Genomic DNA, 7486 nt, shown 5'->3' with positions numbered 1-7486 from the left:
ATTTAAAACCTATTTAGCTTTACATATTCTAGTTAATTTCACATGTTCAACCTAAACTTAAGTTACAATCCAAAGTGATATATAAACATATTACCTTTTTATCTATTGTTGGTGATAGCCAAAGAACTTTCGTGAGTCACGATTTTTGTTCCCTTTAAAGCTTTTCCAGCAATTAAAAGTCGTAGAAAAGGGTTCCACTGGGGCTACAAAGTAACTGGAATCTCGTCAACTTTTTGCTCCCCTCATTTTTTCTCTGAGCTGAGCCCATTTTGCTCTTTGCCCATGCTTATTTGCTTAATTTCACAGCACTCGCTTCGCATGCACAAAAGGATCTGGAAGAGGGACCGAAAGAGGAGCGCGATATATATATATGTATACAGTACACAGTGACATTCAGTTGGAGGCCTTCCAGGGACTGTGTGTGTGTGTGTGTGTGTGTGTTGTTGCCTTTTATATTTATCACAGCCACTTGCATTGCATTTTGTTTATATGCTTTTAATGCAATTAGCACGCTTTTCACTTTGATTTACGCCCGGACGGAGACTCAGAATCCGGATCGCAGGGCGAACAGAAGGAGTGAGTACTTGACAAAAGGGACAAAGTGCCTGAATGCCAGAGTGAGTGACGGAGACAAACAGATAGCAGACAGAGAGGCGCACTCACACACACACACACACACACACATGCGACGAGTGCATTTCCCCGGCTTTTCCCATATTTATGAGTGGGCCGCTTTCATCTTTTGTGCTGCCCATTTTAGCATTTGTTGTGCAGTCGCATTCCCAATGCGCTAACTCCCTTTCTGTCATTATGCATTCTCGTAATTATTCTGGTTCTGCTATTTATTCTGTCACTCTGCGTCTGTCGGTTTTTCATTTAAGGTTACTCTGGAATTCAGGAAATTTTAAACAAATATTAAATAAATTATTAGTGGAAATAGAGATCAGCTTTATCGCAATTTTATCTGTTGATTATTTTTTAAATATTTCTTAAAAGAGAATTAACTGCGAGATTGGGTTGAGTTGGGTTTTGATATCAGAACACCATGCAACATCCGGTTCGTAGCTCATTGCATACTTTCAGGTGCACTTAGAAGACGCATAAAAGTAGGCAACACTTTATTTACAGGAATGCAAATTGGCAGGGGGATAATCGTATCTGTCTTAATCAAATAACCTCATCAATTACCTGGATCAATACTTAAGATAATAGATACGGTGTATAATCCCAAATCCCTTTTGCCATAAAAGGCTTCCCTTTCCTACAAAATGGATACTGGTAAGGGCTTTGCTTACATTATCAGTTGCTGACATCATAACTCCCATTTGGCTCTGCTTTATGTTTGCCTCAACTGCATCTGCTTATGCATTTTCATTAGCGTCTCGTCTGTGTCAACGTCACTGCCATCAGACATTAGAGTGCTTTGACCCCCTCGCATTTTCCACCACCCTGTTCCTCTCCACTCTCCAGAGGACTCGACGCTTTTGTGCTTCTTCATCTTGTTCAGCTCTAATGCATATTGTTTGTGTCCTCGAGCGTAATTTGCTGCCTCGTTTGTTTGCTTTTGCTGTTACTGTTGCTGTTGTTGTTTCCGCTTCTGTTTCTGCTCTTGCCGCCGCTGCTGGGCGCCATTTTAATTACGATTTGCTCACTTACATTTCATTCGGCTGCTAATACATGGCCCGCAGCTCGCTCCGATTGACTGATTGAGTGACTCGCTGACTGACTGCCTGCTGATTACACTTCAATCAGCTCGAGCGCGTAAATATCAATCAGGGCCTCCGGTGTGGGGTTGAAAGGGTTAAGACGGCAGCGGACTAAGAGTTGCCGGCGCGCCGGCAAAACTCATTTAAAACTAATCAACAAGTAGCGTGAAAATTGAACAAGACAAAAGTTGATGAACGAAGGCATTAAAAGATACTTAAAGTTTGTCAGGGTTAGACATATATTGATTCCATTGGTTTCTTAAAAGCACTTAAAAACCCAAAGGTAAATAGCGATTGTATCGATTTCTAAATGCAGGAGAGATGCGTTTAGTGACCGAAAATCAAAGTATTAGCACCTTAGCTGTAATTTAAAGTCCCATCAAACCTCTCAGCCATCCGTAATTCCTCCCACAACATTTCTGGCTCAACTTAAGCGCTTAACAACTTGTCCGTGAGCCCACAAGATCCCTGAACAATCAGTGTGCACCCAGGATCCACCGACCACCCGGCTCCAATATCCCTTATCGTCTCGAGTCCTGGACCATTCATAGATAATTCCAATTGAATGCAATAGCAGGTGGAGGAGCAGGACATGCAACAATTACATGGAGATGCTTGCAGAAAGGCCAGCTTCCAGTTTGCCACTTGGTAGTCCGGCATTTTGTTAATTTTTTAATGCCCCCAATCCGTTCTCCTTTGGCCAGAGAGCTCCTTGGATTGGATTGCCTCGTACATTGTGCACAGCAATTTCCATTAATTTTGTGTGCAACTCAACTGAAACGTAAATGAACAAAGGATCCAGCCTTCAGGTGAGCACGCATCGGGATGCGGGGGGACTCTCGGAGAAATGTTTGCCATTGATAAAATTTACTAAGCTCTCTCATTCTCTCCCTCTCTCCGAGCTCCTAGGAGCAGGATATTGCAAGGGAGGCTAAGACAAAGGGCTGGGGCTATCAGCGGCAACGGGTGTTGATTGTGCTAAATAACTGCACAACAATGGCCTAAGTACGTTGATAGAAAAGTAATGAAAAGCCAGGGGCAACCCAAGGGGAAAGTACGGGTACACAGAAAAAAAAGGAACGGGCCGAAGTGGGGAGGAGGTGGCCCAGTTGATTGGTTGCCCAACAAAGGCTAATTCGCTGGCTGGCCCCGGCACTAGCAATAATTGGTAAAAGTCAGGGCTTCAGCAGACCAACAACACCAGCAACAGCTGCGATTGCAAAACAAGCAGCGAAATCAAAATGAAAAAATTAAACCCAATCCGACCTTCTGATACCCTTAAATAGTGTAGATATCTAGGGAGAAATTAAACAAGGAAACTATGAAATAAAATGAATTATACATCAGTTTCAAAAATTGTCAATTTAGCGATCTAGGCATAAGACAAATTTGATTGTTTTCATAATAATAAATAATGAATAACTTAAAGAAAATGTTTTTCTAAAGTAGTATTCCTTAAAAATCATATCCATTAAATAATTCATATTTTATTTATACAAAAGAAACTTTTTCAGACTTTTAAAATAACTCTATATCATTAAGAGCATCAGGAGAGGGATAGAAGGAATTTCCACTGAAGAACATGAAGAAAATCGAAAAACAAAAGACGAAAATTGTATAAAGTGGTTTTATGGGGCAACAAAATAGAAAAATAGGATTTACCACACACAGAACTCGGCAATGGCAGATGGAAACACTGAAGCTGGACTGGGACTTGGGATTGGGATTGGTCCGCCTTAAGGTTAAAGTAAAGATTGCAGCAGCGGCTCAAATGGATATACGTGTTGCGAATTTTAATTAAACGATAAAAAAGAGCGAAGAGAAAAAATTACGGACAGCAGACGCAGACACATCTCTCAGGCCAGGGAAATAGATGACCAGGCCAGAAAGAAGCTGGCCAGGCCAAAGCAGGACAGTGGAGAGCGCACTGCGTGTGCTTAGTAAAAATTTATGGGCATAGTCTGGCAGATGGCAAAGTTGCGGGGAAGCCAAGTAGCAGCATCATTTGGCCATTGTGAGAGGTTCTATTTCTCACACCCTATCTGGACGTTGGCCGCTTTCCTGTAGAAGTTCCAAGTATGTCTCTGGCCTGTCTTTTTTATTTCAAGAAAAAATATTGATGTAATATGAAGAACATTTTATATTTTATCCAAAGGAATATAACTAAAAATAAACGTATTAGTTTCGAAATGTGTTTCTATAGGAAATAATCTCCTTTATCGCAATCATACCCTATCAATTTTATTTACCAAATATAAAGCTATATTTTATCTATTATTCCAAGTTAAACTCCCCAACGATTCCCTTACTTTTTCTTGCTATTCATTGCGGTATGCTGGTGTAAATTTTAATTTACGAGCTTGTATTTTCAATACGCCCTGCTCTCCCCTGCCTTTTTTTTATGCTCATCCTGACGCCCCCTTAAATGTGATTAACATTAAATCATATGGGCGGGGGGCGGTGGTCATATCTCTGACAAACACCTGACCACTCGCGAACATCGCCAATCTCTTTGGCACTGCTACCATCTCGGAAAGCTTTCCCTGCCTTTCCCATTCCATTGCCGGACAATTACACTCGGCCCCTGCCATTCATTTTCACGCACGTACGATTTTTTCGCACACAATTTTCACCTCTGCGGAAAACCGAAAATGAAAAACAATAAATGCAGGCGGCGCGAAGAGGGAAGGCCGTAGGGAAAGGCATTTAAGGCTACGCACTTTGTTTGCTAATTTTCCGCCGCCTCGAGATCGAGCGGCTTATCAACGAGCCCAAAAAATGCCATTAGCTCTGCGGCTCCGTTTCCCACAAAATGGAGTGGGTCCTGCCACTTCCTTCTGGTTGGGAACTTTCCAGCAATTTGTTTGATTTGCCGCTTATTGGACTTTGCGTTTTGCATAAGCAATAAACATAAATTATCAATATGAGGGAGGCTGGTCAGGAAATGCTGACATTTATTTATGCCCATAAGTAAGCAAACTTAGAATATATACGAGATTAAAGGGGGATTTTCTAGGAAAAAGATATATATTTATAAAGGCTAAATACAAATATTAAAAAGTTGGAAGATGAAGCAATAAATTACTTACATACTAAAAATGTTTAATTAGTAAATGCTTCAAAATTAAATATTTATCCTGTTTAGCCCCTTAGCTTTCAGAATTGAATTTAGATTCCTTATTAATAAATCATTAAAAATGCAAATTGAATTAAATTGAACTCAATTCAACGCTGTGGGAAATTCCATCAGCAAAGAAACCGCGAAAATACACGATGAAAAGCTGGGGAAATCCATTTAGAAAACCATGATAAAACTCTGCTCACACTTTAAATGAATTAAATTGCGAAAATCCGGTGCGCTTAGAGGCTTAATCGAAAGGCTTTACGTCAATGGCAAAACGAGACGAAAAAAAATAATACATAAAAGGAAAAAAGCGAAATAAAACAAATGCCAAAGTTGCATCGATATATGGGAGTTTTGGAACCGTCTGTGTGATATGTGAGCTCTTGTGATATACATGAGCACTTTCCAAACTGCTTAAAATATTTTGTTAAAGCTTAACAAAAACAAAATCAACGAAAACCCAAAAGTTATCCTGTCCCATCCCTCTGAGCTTCCCTCGAGCTGTTCAAACGGTTTTCAAGCTGCTAAACGAGAGGTATCGCTTTCATATGTGCTCAGATACACTTTAAAATACGATTAAATTGAAATTTAAAATTTCTAAATATTATTTTGGTAATGCAATAAATGTTTAATTTAATTTTAATTTGTACATGTTCAAGTAATGGGAAGCCCTGCCTAAAGTATAACCTCACTTGTCGTTTTATTTTTATCGATTTTCATTTGGCTCTTCTTAATGTCAATATTAAAATGTAATTTTGATTAAATTTTGTACAAATAGATAACATATTTTTAATATAAATAATCGGCCAATTAAAGTATTTATATATAGTTTTTCAGCTTTGCTCTGATTTTCCTCTGTGCCCACTCATGAAAAGTGAGGTGCACCTGCACGACGATGTATCTTTCACTTTTCCTGCATGTGGCAATGAACCGTGAAACCGTAAAATGTTATGTTCTGAAAATCTGAAAATTTTTAGCGCGCTTCAAAGCATTCTGCCCCGCTAACCTGTATACCTCCTTACCTATTGCTGTACCTGTACGGCTGCTGTTGCCGGGGTTTTCAACCTGCCAATAATGTTGTGTGCGCTGCGCTTCGCTTGGCATCTGCACCTGAATTTTCCCATCCTTGGGATCGAAGCTGCATGGCATCTCCTTTTTGCGGTGTCTGCCCCATTGGGCTTGCGTTCCTCCTCCCTCGATTGCCCCTTTGCTGCACATTTCCATGGATGAGTGCAGAGAGTCCTGGGGAAACTTTTGATTATATCGATTACATGGGGCTAAATGCCCAAAATGGATCATTTAAGAGGTGTAGTGGGTGGGAAGTGGTCTACAATATGGGGGCTTGTAAATAATTTAGTTCTTGTAAATTGAAGGAAAACTTAAGCGCCCGACTGATCAGGGTCTTAGCTTTCTGCTAAACAACGCTTCAAACGGTTAATATTTATTCAATTGAAATACATTTTATTTTTAATAAATATTAAGAAATATAAACAAACCATGAGGAGGGACTTAGGTTTCTATAAAGGTAACAAAACAGCCACACTTACCATCAGCTTTACGGCTTAAATAGTGGGGAAAGTGTGGCTAAAACTTTGGGCTTTCCGTCTACGTGTAGTGTATTTTTAGGAACCTTGTTAAATAAATTTAATATGGCTGCTGCGGCGGCTATCGATGGACATGACCACTTAGGGCTTGTGCATTTTTAATAAACACCCAGCCCAGAAAGGTATTGCCCAGGCACGTGCCACCGCCTTCTTACCATACGAGTGTACGGAGGTGCATTCGCTGTGGTGGAAGGAACCCTCAAGGGCTCCCTTTTTGGCCAAGTTAGCCAGCGATTTGCTTTCAAACTTTCAAAGAGCAACAGCCCCAGCACACTTAATTTACGAATAAACGCGCATAATTTTATATCTACACGGGCTTGGCAAGGAGCAAGAGCAAGGAGGCTTCCCGCCCGGAGATCCTGTCCAAAAGTTGTTGGCATATGAAAAGGTTGCCAACGTGGCGTGTTATAATAATTTCTCAGGCTACGCATGTGTGCTAAGGTGGGGTGTGACTGTGTGCGTTAGGTAGTTGAAAAGTTTGTTAACCAATGTCTGCTTGCGGGCGAGGCGCAAAATTTTCCTCAAGGTGTGCCTGGCACGCAACGCAGCACGCACACCCGCACACAGATACTGTCAAAAAATAGAGGGAGGAAAGTAATAATAATATATTGGAAAAGGGAAAAATATTAAAACGGAGAGTCGAATTCTAAAACTTTACTTTAATGGAAAATAAAAATTGCTTGCACGCTCTGAGATACAAGTAAGCTTCTCGGCTTAAGCTGTATTTCTGTAATGAAATATACATTTTTTTACTATTTTTTCCAAGTGTATATGCACGCCTTCTGAGGCTGTCTGACTGCTGGTCTTTTGTGCAAGTTTTTGCCATTTGCCTTTGCCTGAACCGCTACCGTCGGCGCTGCTTCCCTTCGTCCTTCCTCCTGCGTCCTTCGCCTGCTGCTCTGTCTTTTGGTGTACGCTAAAAACTTAAACCAAACTTACACATACACAGGTGAGTGCACCTGCACGCATGTGGAACCCTTTTTCGCCTCCATTGGCATGTGCAGAAAAACTTTTTTTCGGCCAAAAGTTTTCGCCGCGCTCAGAAATTGCTC

Source organism: Drosophila kikkawai, chromosome 2L, assembly GCF_030179895.1.
Source record: "Drosophila kikkawai strain 14028-0561.14 chromosome 2L, DkikHiC1v2, whole genome shotgun sequence".
Classification (NCBI taxonomy): Eukaryota; Metazoa; Arthropoda; class Insecta; order Diptera; family Drosophilidae; genus Drosophila; species Drosophila kikkawai.
Note: the sequence above shows the minus strand (reverse complement) of the source record.